General features: G+C 40.5%; 2 protein-coding genes across 11 annotated transcripts in view; both read right to left on the bottom strand.

Annotated features, from left to right (window-relative positions):
* MECOM (MDS1 and EVI1 complex locus) overlaps nucleotides 1–15,830 on the bottom strand; it is a 630,714-nt gene that overhangs the window by 507,022 nt on the left and 107,862 nt on the right. The window lies entirely within an intron of this gene.
* The window catches only part of LOC105605201 (coiled-coil domain-containing protein 115-like), a 78,587-nt gene that overhangs the window by 41,013 nt on the left and 21,744 nt on the right, over nucleotides 1–15,830 (bottom strand). The window contains exon 2 of the mRNA XM_042239106.2: nucleotides 1–15,830. This exon is cut by the window's left edge and continues 41,013 nt beyond it; it is cut by the window's right edge and continues 18,253 nt beyond it. The gene's annotated coding sequence lies outside the window, so the exon portion shown is untranslated.

Below are 15,830 nucleotides of genomic sequence, written 5' to 3'. Positions count from 1 at the left end.
ATAGATTCAGAGAGCAGATTGGTGGTTACAAAAACAGCAGGTGGAGGGGAAGGGGGAAGTGTGAACTGCTGTGCTTTTTTTAGCTTAAGTAAATTGAATTAAAAATTTTAAAACACCACAAAAATCATTTTATTTGCCGACAAATGGAGAAAATACAATCTCCTTAAATTACCCTTGTTTATAATTTTCCCTAAATTACATAATCCTATTTACAACCCATCTTACTCCATATATTTATGATTTCTTCCTATAGTGATATTCATTTTAAACTTTAAGTATCTTCATTCTTAAGAAAATTATATGTATCAATTTTAAACAAATCACACTTTATTTTGTTTGTATATAATTTGACTATTTTGAGTGACTTAACTGGTTACTAACTGGTTAACCCAGTTAGAGTTGTTTATAAGATTAAACGTGATAATAATTTAATGTGGCTAAAGCAGCGCTTGGCACATAGTAAGCACCTAATAAATGTTAGCCACCATCATCGTCATCAAAGTGACAAGTAACTAACCAAATAGTCAGACTTTCATTTATAGAAAATGGTGTAGATGTTCCCAGTTTAAGCAAGATGCAACACAGCATCACACAGGAAAGAAAGTATTATGAGCAGTAGCTATGAAATTTTGGGGGGTAGCACATGACAAGTCAACACTTCACTGAACTTTTATTACACAGTAGGCACTCTGTTATACAGCTAACAGTGGACTTTGTCTACATGCACAAAATGAGCTGAATTTTAAAAACCAAACAAAATTTTAAAATGCAAGTAGTCAAACATAAATAAATAAATAAAATAAAATAAAATAAAATTCAAGTAGTCTCTCCTGATTTGAATGCCCCGGGAGTAGAATCCTTAGATTATGAAAAAATGAAGTTAGAAAGACCAAAGATAAGAGGGAAATCTCAGAAAAGATATATGCAAATTCTTATAAAGTTTTGCCTTTGCTAAACAAAAAAACTGAATCAGTGCACAAACTTAAGATAATCAACAATATCTTTCTACCCTAAATTTGAGGTCATTAAACAAATAATTTCTCTTTCCTTGGTGCAAAACTGTTCAAGCCCTTTCTTCTCCACAATCTCAACTAAACATTTAAAAATTCACTTTGCACTGTTACAAAGATCATAAGGAAAAGACAACGTTTTTCCTCGTTCCAATCCTCCATCTAACAAGAGCGTCGTCTGACTGAGACTCAGTACCAGCTCCCAAGCCTGTGAGAGACACAGCCTGAAAATGTCTCCTTTCTTTCCACAACCAATCACCAACCACCCACCTAACTCAAGGACATCTCACCCAGGGTTTCATCACAAACCCCACCTTCAGCTCAACAAACCACTTGATTGTTCGGGGTTTTTTTCCCCAATCTCCTATTTTTCTTTCTTAAGTTATCCTAGAAATTCTTTGAAATATATGGAGATCAAAATTCTCACCATAGTGCAAATGGGCTCAAAGTAGAGCGTCATGTCAAGGAAGCTCTAGGTTGAGGACATATTACTGTGGGTGAATTAAATGAAGCTATAAAAGTGCATTATTGACTTGAGTCATTTATTTTCTAGTTGAATCAAACTTGTTTTCCTACCAAAATAAGATCCATACTAATTTCTGCATGTGTCATTGCTATCATGCTTTTATTCACAATGTTAAAATGTTATATGTAAGAATCTAGTTATATCTCAAGAAACACTCTTCTGCATTTTGAGTGATTTCATATTAGGACTGATGTCCTTATAAGAGAAAGATTTGAGACTGAGAGAGGCGGACCCATTGGGAATGACAGAGGCAGAGACAGCGGTCATACAGTTGCAGGCCAAGGACAGGTACCAAGGCTTGCCTGCAGCCAACAGAAGCTGAGAGAGAGGCATGGAACAGACGCACCCCTCAGAGCATCCACAGGGGACCAACCCTGCAGACACCTAGATTTCAGCCTCACAAACTAGAAGACAAGAGAGGAAGTTACTGTTGTTACAAGCTACTAAGGGTGTGGTTATTTGTTAGGACCATTTTAGGAAACTAATACACTCACACTCAGGCTTAACCTCAGGGTTGCTGTGAAGCTAGAGGAGACGATGGGGAGGCAGCCAGCACAATGTCCACTCAGTAAAAGATAGCTCCTTTCTCCTCCTGGGCAGTGAGAAGGGGAACAGGGTAGGTTATCTGCTGCCAAGGATTCAGGTAGGCTACTGATGTTCTGTGTGGGGTGGATGCTCCAGAAGGTGGTCTCTGTGTCTCCTACCTCATTCCTCTTGCTGGGAAGCACCAGGACTTCTCTCTGAGGATACTATGTCAGTGCCAGTCTATTTGGTGTGGGCTTTACATCCCCTATGCCTCACTACCTATCTCTGCCTTTGAGTAGGGCTCTGTCCTTGTAAGGACAAGCAAGGGCCTTACTAAGCTAACAATTCAGAAATAAATTCTACAGCTCTGGGCTGGATGGCAGGACCCATCTTCTCATGGTCCCGCTCATGGCTGTCTCTCTGGATGACTGCTACAGTCCTCTCTGTGGCTTGACACATAGCGCTAACCATCCCACAGGTTCAGCATCCTTTTCTCTTTGGGCTTATTTACTCTTTACTGACTGTTTTCTTTGACTGAGAAGTCAAAACCAAGGTCTTAGAGCCTTGCCAACTCAATTTCATTATCTTGTTTGTCCTCTTAGAGAAGACATATCACTTATTTTTAACACCTTTTTTTAAAATTTCCTCCAGAAGATACATCATCTAATGTAGAGAAAAGTAAAAACCAGACCTTACTCAAGCCCTGTGAGCATGCATGCTAAGTCACTTCAGTCGTGTCTGCCTCTTTGTGACCCTATGGTCTGTAGACCGCCAGGCTCCTCTGTCCATAGGATTCTCCAGGCAAGAATACCGGAGTAGGTTGCCATGCCATTCTCCAGGGAATCTTCCCAGCCGAGGAACTGAACCTGCATCTCTATGTCTCCTGCACTGGCAGGCAGGTTCTTTACCACTAGTGCCACCTGGGAAGCCCCATTCAAGCCCTGTGCTGTGCTTAGTCACTCAGTTGTGTCTGACTCTGCAACACCATGAACTGAAGGCCACCTGGCTCCTCTGTCCATGGGGATTCTCCAGGCAAGAATATTGGAGTGGGTTGCCATGCCCTCCTCCAGAGATTCAAGCCCTAGATCACCTATTGACAATGTGACTACATACCAAAGCGAGACACAAAATCTATAAAAAGAAAAAAACTTCTAAATATTGTGAAATTGACTTTGGGAATTGAAAATATAATTTGAAATCATTTTTTCTAGAATTCTACTTTTTTCTCTAATTAACTGAGTAAGAATTCACATGCAAGTAGACAGCCACATTGCTGAGCAGTGGTCTATTTCCTCCCATTTCCTACATCCATCTGCAAAATCAAGCAGAAGCAGAAGATATATAAACAAATAAAGACATTATATACCATATACATAGCATATATGTTTCATATATCTCATATATATGCTTCATACATGGCATATATATATGCATGTGTGCATGTTGAGTCGTGTCCAACTGTCTAAAACTCCATGGACTATAGCCCACCAGACTCCTCTGTCCATGGAATTTTCCAGGCAAGAATACTGGAATGGGTTGCCATTTGAGTTCCCTGGGTTCCCTACTCCAAGGAATCTTCCAACCCAGGAATCAAACCCACATCTCTTGCATCTCCTGCATTGGCAGGCAGATTCTTTACCACTCTGCCACCTAGGTAGCCTATATTTATATATATGTATGTATGTATGTATGTATGTATGTATGTATATACACCTCTGTTTAATTCATTGGAATGCAATTAATGGACACAGAAAAGGCAAAACATTCTTTAGTTCCTTGGAATACAAGCATTAAAAATTAAGGTAGTATTAAAAGTTTCATTCTCCCCTTTGCAGAAAGGAATAAACCACCTCTACTCTTTTCCTGCTTTTTCCTTGACTCAGATAGATAGTCTGATACCTTGAGAGCCATCCTGTGGTTATATGAAAAGGACAACAGAGAAGCATCCCCTTGGAATGCAAACATGGAGATACAAGAGGAGACCAGGTCTATGTCCTGCTCCCTGCTTTGCTCTCTTCAGCATGAGCAGAGTCAACCTTCAGCATTCAGACCAAAGGAAAGGAGAAAAGAGAGGAAGCATTATTAATTAGACACTATTTTATTACATGCTCTGTTATAGGTGCTTTACGTGCATTAAAGCATTTGATCCTCACAGTAGCTGTTAAGAGGTAGATGTTATTATCTCTATTTTACAAATGCGGTAACTGAGGTTTAGAAAGCTTAAACAGTACAGGGCATCCATAATTGAGAGATAAATAAGTAAATCTGACATGTGCCTCCTTATAACTTCCCCCACCCACTTGCAGCTGTATTCTAGAAGAAAGGACTCCAGAGCAACCAAAAAAACTTGACATGGTTGTTTAGATTTAGGTGACCAAACAGCCTTTAAGAGAGATAGCTTCATTGTAAATACAGGGGGGAAAAAAAAGCTTCCCGTGCTTAAATCTGATTACAACACCATTTAAATCCACTGAAACTTATCCTGATATCAAAAGACAAGCTTTGCATACACAGGTTCTGAAAGCTTTGAAACCCTAGTCATGAAGCAGCAGGTGTGGGCTCCATTAAATCACTCTGGAGCATAACCACACTCCCTCAGTGCACTGCCAGCCCCAGATTTTCTGCGTGCTCTCTATTCTTCATCAGCTGGAGGCCCACCTAAGTGGGGGAAGGGAGAACACAGAAAAGATCACATGTCGTTTTTAAGGTCAGAAAAGCCTAGAAGTTTTCCAGCATGGTTTTCTGAGACTAAGCATTGTCATGAGAATCAATAGCTTCTATTCTAGCCCTTATACGTTTATTCATCCAACTGGTGGCTACTGACTGAGGAAGTTCTGGGTGAGACAGAGTCCTAAAGCAGATTCAAAACCAGCATAAGGAAAAATTTTGGCCTTTAGAGAGCCTGCAATCTAGTGGGCAGACACAGCAATCCATTAATAAGCAATCACAATTTAACAGCCACCATTCTGAAATCTGTGGAGAGAAGAGAAGTTGGTATAGGCTGAAGACTGGGAGAATTAGGAAGGAGGGGCAAAGAAGGAAGGGCATCCAGGATGAAGAGAAACAGGGTGAGGAAGGACAACTTTTACTGAAGAAAGAGCATAAAATTAGTATAGTTGATGTGCTGGGCAGACAAGGGAAATATCAAACAAAATCAGCAAATTCACAGAGTTGTTGCTCCTGGTTCTTGCCCAGGCCAGAATGCCCTGTTTATATCCTGTACTTAACTCACCTCCACCTTGACAGGCTCCTGAGAAGAAAATCCGTGACATGGGACCATTAAAATCTCACTTTACTTTCCCCAAATACATTTGCCTGCTTTCACAGCTATTTACACAGAGAGTAAACAATTTTTGCATGAAGATGAAACGCAGTTGTCACCCACTTCAGTGACATGACACAGCAGTTGAAAGCTGCTGGCAGCCTGACTATTAGACCTCCTACTGAAGGGACAGCACCAGGCTGCCCCCAGACAAGAAGCTCAGGATGTGTCCTCGTAAATTTCTGCATTCTACCTGGGAAAGTGTCATCTGCTTGTCCTTAAGAAATATGCATTTCAGTAGGCAATAGCTGAACGAAATGCTTGGAGCTTGCTTCTTAAACCAGAGATCTGTGGATACAATCATATATCCACTTCGCCACAGCTCACAAAATTTTATGACTACATAGACCCCAAACCAAAACAAGGAGGTAATTCTGTGAAAATGAAAGTTTCTACCAGATTCTTGACATGAAAAACAAATGTAGTCTCTATAAATGAGAGATAGCTTTTTTTTTCTTTTTTAAATTATGTCTATGATGGGGTAGAAGGCCACTGTCCATCATGGAAACAGTTGACAATTGGTTACACTCAAATCATCTACTGACTGGGGATTTTCTTGGTCTTGTACATCTCGGCTTCCTACCCAATGTCTATTTCATCATGTTCCCTCCTGCCCTCTGGTCTTGATATATATAATCGCCCTATAAGACTCTTCCCTAAAATCTTGATGGTAGTGGACAAATGAGAAGAAAAATAACAATCTATACTTTTTTTAAAAGGTGGGGTGGGTCAACTTTGAAATGCCACAAATTTCTACCGACTCCTTTAAGTCAGAAATTATGACTCATCTGTCTTGATTTATGCAGTGTTCATCACAGTAGCTGAGACACAAGCTCTCAGAAGGTTTAAATAATGGTAAGTCTTTACTATGAATATTGAGTACAAATGATTCCTCTTTCACTTTTAATTTACAAAACTCAAATTGATCATCAAATATCATATCTTAAATATCTGGGAATGGTTCAGCCCCTTTGAAGAGAGTTTGGCAGTTTTTCAAAACGTTAAACCTAGAGTTCTATATGACCCAACAATTCCACTCCTAGGTACATAGCCAAGAGAATTGAAACCAGATGCCCACACAAAACTAATTCACAAATATTCATAACATCATTATTTATCATAGCCCCCCAAAATGGAAACAACCTAAATGTCCATCAACTGATCAATGGATATACAAAATGCAGTGTATCCATGCAGTGGGAAATTACTCAGCCATAAAATGAATGAAGTTTTGATACATGCCACTATATGGATGAACCTTGAAAGCACCATGCTATGTAAAAGAAGCTAGACACAAAAGGCCATATACAGTATCATTCCATTTTATCTGAAATGTCCAGAATAGGAGGATCCATAGATGGAAAGTAGAAAAGTGGTTACTAGGAGCTAGCAGAAGAGAGAACAGAAAGTGACTGCTAATAGTTATGGGGTTTCTTTTGGGAGAAGAAATGTTCTGAAATCAGATAGTGGTGATGGTTGTACAATCTTATGACTATACTAAAAATCACTAAATTGTATACTTTAAAAGGGTGAATTTTATGAGATTTCAACTATAGTTCAATAAAAAAAAGTTTGGAAAATCTCTTGGTGAAAACACTATAGTTGGGATTTATGTTTAGTTCTTCAGGTGTGATGAAAACTATTAATATCCCTTGTGTTGTTTCTTTGTCAATAAATATTAGAAAACATACCAGAATTCTTCATATAGTTACAAAAGAAACCTGAAAGTTCTTTAAACATTGGTCATATTACATTAAAATAACAATCATACTAATAATAATGATGAACATTCACTGAATGTTTACTATGTAGCAATCATTAGTCTAGGTACTGTACACATATTAACTCCCAAAAGAGTTAAAAGATCAACTTTATAAGGTGAATGTTACTCTTATCTCCATCTTACACAGGAAGGTGAGGCACAGAGACATTATCCAGGGTCCCCCAGTCAGCTGATGGTGGAGCCCGGATCCAAGCCCAGGCAGCCTAGTCCAGACCTGGCACCTGTAACCACCATTCAATCCCACCTTTAATGAAAAGGAAAAGGATTAGCGTTGTAGAAAGAGCACCAGATGCGTCACTGCAGGGCCTAATCTGGAGATTTGGTCTAAACTGTGCCACTGGCAAGCTCTGCAAGTGGGGGGCCCCTTGGCCTGCTTCTCCTGACCTCTAAAGTGAGAGTCTGGGGCAGCACCGTCCCCAAGTCTCCAATCCCTGAGACTCTAAAACTAAGTCAGTGGCAAATCAAGATATATTGAGATGTAGATATTCAATCATTTAGTATATTGTGCACATCAGGAATCTAAACTCATGATATTCTACAGAAAACAACTAGGAACTTTAAAGTTAAACTCCTAAAAAGACTTCAGGGGCTAAGGGACAAGGTTGGCTACCAGGCACTTTTTTAACACACACACAAAAAATGGAAATTCTGTTCACTCTCCCTTATAACTGAGAAATCATTCATTACATTTTTTTCTTCCTGAAATCTAATTCCATGATATCTTATTCAATCCTCAACAAATAAAACACTGAAAGCCTCCCGAGTGCCAGGTGTTTTTGAGGTACTAAAGACACAATAAGAAATAAGGCCAAAAAACGGTTCCAGCTCATTTTTAAAGGGCAGGGTGGAGATAATAAGCAAGCCCACAGATCCATAAACAAGATCATTTCGGAACTTGGTATGTCCTATGAAGGAAATAAAAGCATGGTGATGTGATGGTAATTGGTTGCTTTATTTAATTTATTTTTTTAAATTTAAAATCCAGTCTCTTAGCAACTTTGAAGTACGCGAAAGTGAAGCCACTCAGTCGTGTCCGACTCTTCGTGACTCCATGGACTATATCCTACCAGGCTCCTCTGTCCATGGAATTTTCCAAGCAAGAGTACTGGAGTGGGTTGCCATTTCCTCCTCCAGGGGATCTTCTCGACGTAAGGATTGAACCTGGGTCTCCCGCACTGCAGGCAGACGCTTTACCCTCTGAGCCACCAGGGAAGCAGGACAGTTGAAGTACGTAGCGCAGCATTATTTGACTATAATCACTATTTTGTGCATTAGATCTCCAGAACTTATATATCTTCTAAGTGCAAGTTTGTACCCTTTGGCCAGTGTCTCTCCAATTCCCATACCTCCCTGCCCCTGATTGTTATCAGTATATTCTGCTTCTATGAGTTCAGTTTTGGTTTTTTTTAGATTCCACAAATAAGTGATATCATACAGTATTTGTTTCCTCTGCCTGACTTATCTCATTTAGTATAACACCCTCAAGGTCCATTTATATTTCCCCAAATGGCAGGATTTCCTTATTTGTTATAGATGGATAATATTTGACTGTATACAGATATACCATATAGGGGCTTTCTAAATGGCTTAATGGAGAAGAATCTGCCTACAATGCAGGAGACACAGGTTTGATCCTTGGGTCAGGAAGATCTCCTGGATAAGGAAATGGCAACTCACTCCAGTATTCTTGCCTGAAAATTCCCATGAGCAGAGGAGCCTGGTGGGCTACAGTCGAAATGGGTTGCAAAGAATTGGACACAACTGAGCGACTAAACACACACACTCATATATATGCTATATATTCTTTGCCCATTCATTTGTTAATGAGAAGTGATTGGGTTCTTTAATACCCAACAAAACCTTAGCTATCATAAAGCAGAAATGTTTATCTAGTTTATCCACTTTAATCCATGTGCCTAGAAGAACAGTCAATAAATATTGATTGAATCAATGAGTAAATGAACAAACTAATGGACAAATGAGTAAATGGTACTCTCCACATTGTGACAGAGATTGCTAGTTAACCACCAAGGCAGCGTCTACTTTTTTCTGTGCTCCTGGACTAAACTAATATGTATTAGCTTGCTAGGCCTACTATAACAAAATACCTCAGACTGAGTGGCCTAACCAACAGAAATTTATCTTCTCACAGTTCTGGAGGCTTGACATCCAAGATGGAGGTGTCTCCAGGCGTGATTTCCCTGGGGCCTCTCTTCTCGGCTTGCAGACAGCCACCTTCTTGCTGTGCCCTTCCCTGGCCTTTCCTCTGTGTGTATGCACATCTCTGTCGTCTCTTTGTGTGTCCTAATCTTTTCTTATAAAGACACAAACAGGTTGAACTAGGGCCCACCATAACAGACTCATTTCAACCTCATTAAAGGCCCTGACTCCACACACAGTCACATTCTGAGGTACTGAGGGTTAGATGTTCAACATATGAATTTGGGAAGTCACAATTCTATCCATAACGCTACATGTCCCAGCCTTTATCACAGATAGGTAGAAACCAGTCACACAGCTACAGTCAACAGAATCTGAGCAGAAGAGAAGTTTCACTTCCTGACCTGATCCATAAAGGATTATTCCACACATAATCCTCCATGCTGTGTCCCCATCTTTTGGGAGGATACTGACCCCTGAGGGGACGTAGGGGTAAAGATGGGGTAAAGGTAAGGGGTAAAGGTAAAGATGACAAAGTCTCCAGTAGCCCGGAGCTGCTGGAGGTACTTCCTCCAGTAGGAACTACTCTTCTTCCTCCAAATGATGAAGAATTTCTCCTGTACCATTGATAGAGGCATGCACCTGAATACTATATGAGAGAAAAATAAACACACGCGGAGATGTGTTTATTATAGCACATAACATTGCTGCTGCTGCTGCTGCTAAGTCACTTCAGTCGTGTCCGACTCTGTGCGATCCCATAGGCGGCAGCCCACCAGGCTCCCCCGTCCCTGGGATTCTCCAGGCAAGAACACTGCAGTGGGTTGCCATTTCCTTCTTCAATGCATGAAAGTGAAAAGTGAAAAGTGAAAGTGAAGTCGCTCAGTCGTATCCGACTCTTCGCGACCCCAGGGACTGCAGCCTACCAGGCTCCTCCGTCCATGGGATTTTCCAGGCGAGAGAACTGGAGTAGGGTGCCATCGCCTTCTCTGGCACGTAACATTACAGCCTATGTTAACCAATACAGCCTCCATTACACCTGCAAGTCTCTTCAGTGTTCCCTAGTAACTTTCTGTTATTCAAGCAAAAGTGTCTTTCTTTGGGAATTCCAACAGGATTTTGACTTCAATCATTATTTTTTGTAACTCCTCTCTTCCTAATTTCTTGACTCTCATCCTAAAATATAGAGCTTTAAATCAGATGATGCCTCTTAAAACAAGTTTCCTGGTAACACATTGGCACATCACAGACTGAGGTCTTAAACATATTATGGATCATGAGGCAATACAGAGACATAAAAACTGGAGATCCCCATGGTATCTCACACACAAAAAAATAGCCTTTATGGGCCAACTCAGAATTGCCAACTGCTGCTGTGGTTCATATGCTAAAAATAACAGGGCACCAAGTAGCAGCCTGCCAGGCCAAAGCTGGGCTACAGTGCTCCCTGGACCAGGAACAACAAACAAGGTGAAGGAGGTAATGGGGGGAGGGACCATTCTCCACTGCACTGATCCCAAGAGCAATGGGGAATCCAAAAATAAACATTGGTTGACTCCAGTGCCCTTGAACAAGTATGCAAAGTCACTGAGTAACAGAGCCAGCTAATCTAAATGCCAATCTAAACTTCTCCATCTGAGCTGCTAATGCAGGTGGCCAGAACTTTAACTTCTAAATAAATTTACCAGAAGAAATATGATGATTTTATAACATTTATATCAGTAACACATGCATCTGACCAATTCTGCAATGCCTAGGTTTTCTTTTAAGAGCCCAGAAATATAAGTCAGAGCTTGAGTGATGAAATACAAGCCTCAGCCTGCCTATTCCCTCCTTCATCCCTTCCTCCCTTCATTCATTCAATATTATTATTCATACCTAAATGGGGGCCAGGCATTCTTCTAAGGCCTAGAGAGAAATGAACTACTAAAATCCAATCTTTTCCTTCAAGGACTTCACAATCTTGTATTTGGGGGAAGAACTGGGAAGAAAGCACATATAAAAATATGATCATATTAGTGTCATAGCAAGGGACTTTAGAAATGCAGAGAAGGAAATGAGCAGTGGAAAATAGAGTGCAAATGAAAACACTGGCAAGACCCCTAAATAAGTGTCTACTGCGTAGAATTCATCTGCACTTTGTTTGAAAAGAAAGAAGCTTTTGATCCAAATGGGGGTGTGAGAACATAAACTAACTGCACTGCAGACTCCAAAGTCAAAAGGCTCAGAGGAAGTCCTGGATAGGCTCACTGCCCCTCCCTACCTGTCCTCCTGCCGCTGTCCCTAATTCTGACTAGAGAATGAAGTCAAGCCTCTGCCCAGCTTGTTGCCATGTATCATACCCTGGGGAACATTATGGGAGCAAAATTAGAGGGAAGACTGCTGCTGATCATGGGGAAAATCTAAAAATGATGAATTATTTTGGCTTCTGACCAGTTTTATTTCCTAAGAAAGTGACACCCAAGTTTCTGGAGCACCATTTTTTTTCTAGCTTTTCCCAGCTGAAGCTGGTCCCCAGATTCTCACTGAAGCACAAAAACACAAATCCCTTCATGTGGCCCCTCTTCTAGGATATCTGATCCCAGGCTCCATGAATAGACTTCAACATGCTGGATCACGTTGTATGGAAACAATCCATTGCTTATCTTCTCTAAACTACACAGCCAGCATCTTCACCCTGACTGGTTGGCATTTCCAATTTCAGTGCTGTTTGAACGGCCTCTGAAAACAGTGAGCTTTTTTTTTTAAAGGAAATCAAATGAAAGACTAAGTTATGAACATCAGTGGCCTAAACCATATATGTTTTTGCTTTTTTTAATCTTTTAACTAGACTTACTCAAAGAAAGTATCTTCTACAATTGGGAAAATGAGGATTATAGGTGTAATTCTTTTGTGTTAGTGAAATGACAAATTCTTCAAACTCCCTTCAGAGGAATGACCCTGTCCCAGATTGAGAATGTCATGTTCACAAATGTCTTTTCTCCTTGTCACCTTCCTCAGATGGTCAATTAAAGCTACCAGTACTTTTTCCTATGACAAGGACACATATCCAGTGGGAACTGGACTGAAGCCAACACATTAATTTCATGTAATTCAGCTGAATGATTTTATTTCCTCTCAAGGCTGACTCGAGGCTCACAGTCAGTGGATGGTGGCAGTGATGATGATGTTTTCAATAAGACCCTCCACTGGTCTACTGGATTCGGGCTCCTCAAATGACTGTTGGAGGTGAACCAAAGGTGAGTTAAAGCTTATATAATGAAAATAGTTCAAGTAGATCCTCAGAATCTCTTGAGTCATGGGATAACTGAACAAAATTAGTATCATGAAAGGGACAGGTGTAGCCAGAATCTAAGGTAGCCTCAGTGATCCTTGCTCCCCAGCATTCATGCACTTGGATAATCCCCTCTTGATGAATGCGGGCTGAACTCCAGGACTCGCTTCTAACCAACAGAATAAGGAAAGGTGACAGTGTGTAAGTCAGAGACACAGCCATAATGGGCAGAGCGTGCCACCTCCATCACTCCCTCTGGGGGAAACCAGCTGCAGTGGTGTGAACAACCCCAAGAAGAGGACTGAGTGGAAAGGACCTGAGGGCTCCTGCACAGTGTCCATGATGAGCTTGCAAACAGACATTCCCCAGCCTTCGGATGACTGCAGCCCAGGACAACTTCTGACTACAACCTCCCGAGAGACCCTGAGTCAGAAGTACCCTGCTGTGTCCCACAGGAACTAGAAGAAATAACAGCTGTTTGTTGTTTTAAGCTGCTAAATGTGGGGGAAATGCTGTTACAATAATTAATATAATTGTATTAATTAGCAATAATTAGTACAGGGGCTAAAACATGTCCACCTACAGAAAATGGTGTGCATGGTGCTAAGAATATGTCCCCCACACCTGTGCAGTTACCTCAACTACTATGTCTCTCCAGCCTGAAATGCTTGAAGTGCTATCTTAAATGTGTATGCAGTCACTCACAGCACAGATTGAGTGCCCTCTGTGTGTCAGGATGCCAAGGGTTTCCCTTCCGAAAACTTTATTTTCCTTCCCCTTCGGAACCAGCCTGTTTTCTTGTCGAGAACCGTTTTCAAGGCCACTAAAAATGGAAGCCAACCCTTGAACCCCAGTCCCAGCTAGGAGCTTGATGTCTCCCCTTAGGAAGGAAAAACAGGGGCCAAAGTGGAACTTCATGGAATGTGGCCACCCTCCCTCCAGTTTCCCCAAAGTTTAAATAGAAGCATTCCACTCTGCCCTCTTAAAATTAAGTACCCTTACAAAGCAGACTCTGGAGCATAAAATACCTTTTTACTTCATCAATTTGAATACCAGAGATTTGCCTTAAAGGGCCAGGCAATCTGAAACTTTTCAACCAAAACAAGGCACCAGATTACTGAAGGCAGATGATATTTCATGTTAAACGTCAGGTATATTGTCCTTACCATCAGGGATTCTGGCAGGATTAGCAGTGAATAGTGCCTATTATTATATTGATGATAAACCATTTGCATGTTACTAACATTTCACCCAGGTAGGGCTAATCCCTCATTTTATTTGTTTAAGAGCCAACAGGTTCCTACTGAAGTAAAAGGCAGGAAATGTTTTCCTTCATCCATTCAGCTGAGCCAAATGTTTATATATATTTTTTTCCCACCATTATCCCCATCATGCAGCTTCTAGGACAATATACTATTTTTGACATAAAAATATTAACCAGGAAAGCTTCCAATTAGTCAAACGTAAAAACAAAGAGACATATACTTTAGGCTTAGCTTGGCTATTGTGAAATGAAGTCATAAGCTGGTAATACAAATACACATTTTCAATAACAGAAATTTTTAAAGATTTTTTAAAAAATAATTCATACCTTTGTTGATTCCACATGTGCCATTTGCAATTTAACATCAGAAAATAATCACTCCAAATGGTTCTCCCTGCTATGATTCACCACGGTGAACGGTTCTGCCACTCACAGCAAATCAGAGAATGGTTCAGAATGGCTTATTTTCTTGCTCCAATAAACTATGACTAGGCATTCAGCAGATTTTTCTTTTCTTTCTTATTATTTTGCAGAGTTGAGAAAAATATGAAAAATAAAAGAAATAACTGAATGGGCCACTGCTTTCAAAACTTATTTAGCCTTGCTCAATTATGTGGACCGTGTTATAATTCACTTCCATTCTCCTGTTTCTCTGATGGGTTTTCCATATCATGGAACTCTCACCACTAGACAGACATCCATTCTCTTTTGACTCTCAAGGCACGGTTTACCTTTTCACATAAAACGCTAAATGCCCACTGCTAAAATGGATGCGTGTGAAAAAAGCTAAAAGGATTTCATTGGCTTTTTATTCTGGAAATAATTGGCAGAAATCTCCTTTGTTGCATTAATTTTGTAGCATTAAATCTATCCAGTAAGTATCTCAACACCCACTTAGCCATTCTGGGTCCCAGCCCAGAAAGTTGACTTACGTGAAATAACAATGAGGCCCTTTGACAGTTTTCAACATACTGCTTTGATTAACAGAATTTTTAATTGTACGCTTTCCCTAATTCAGTAGTCTAAAGTTATTAACTACCAAGAAACAGCTGCTACAATCCCTTTCTCCTCCTACTCTCATCCTTAAGACTCTAGGAATCATCCATAAGAAGGATTTAACTTGTCAGTGCTTAAACCTAGGGGAGAAAGCATCCAGTGTCCCTCCCAACTCTAACTTTCAGGAAAAAAAATAGCAAATGACAGATCCAGTCACTTTTCATGCCAACATAGATAGGCATTGATATCCTACAAACTTCTCTTTCCAAATCATCTCTTTCTCTCTCTCTCTACACACACACACACACACACACACACACACACACACACACACACACACACACATTGCCTAGAGCTTCCAAAGCTAGGAATACCAATATTCTACCCACAGGAACTAAGAAACAAGAAGACACTATTTTGTCTAAGCTGGAACTACATAAGGTATATTTTATATAGAAATAACATTATAAATGAAGATTATCACTTCATTTATTTAACTAGCATCATCTTTCATATATCCTATGTTCCATAGCATAAAGATATGAATAAACTTGTTGTTGTTTAGTCACTAAGTCATGCCTGGCTCTTTTGCGATCCCATGAACTGCAGCACATCAGGGTCTTCTGTCCATTGGATTTCCCAGGCAAGAATACTGGAGTAGGTTATCATTTCCTTTTCCAGGGTTCTTCCTGACCCAGGAATCGAACTTGAGTCTCCTGCATTGGCAGGTGGATTCTTTACCACTGTGCCACCTGGGAAACCCCAGCGAAGACATTGTCAGATGCCAAAGGTTCAAGGCACTTTGCCAGAGCCCAAGCTTGGAAGCCACAGCAGAAGGAACTGGAACCAATCAGCTGCCCCCAAACACAGCCACCAGTTGACCTGACCCCACAGTAGAGGCAAGAATAGGGTGAACCTTTTCTTTCCTTCCTTCTTTCTTTCTCTCTTTTTTGAAAGGCATCTTATATTG

The sequence above is a fragment of the Ovis aries genome, chromosome 1, assembly GCF_016772045.2.
Source record: "Ovis aries strain OAR_USU_Benz2616 breed Rambouillet chromosome 1, ARS-UI_Ramb_v3.0, whole genome shotgun sequence".
Classification (NCBI taxonomy): domain Eukaryota; kingdom Metazoa; phylum Chordata; class Mammalia; order Artiodactyla; family Bovidae; genus Ovis; species Ovis aries.
The sequence above is the reverse complement of the archived record's forward strand: the minus strand, read 5'-3'. Positions and strand labels throughout refer to the sequence as shown.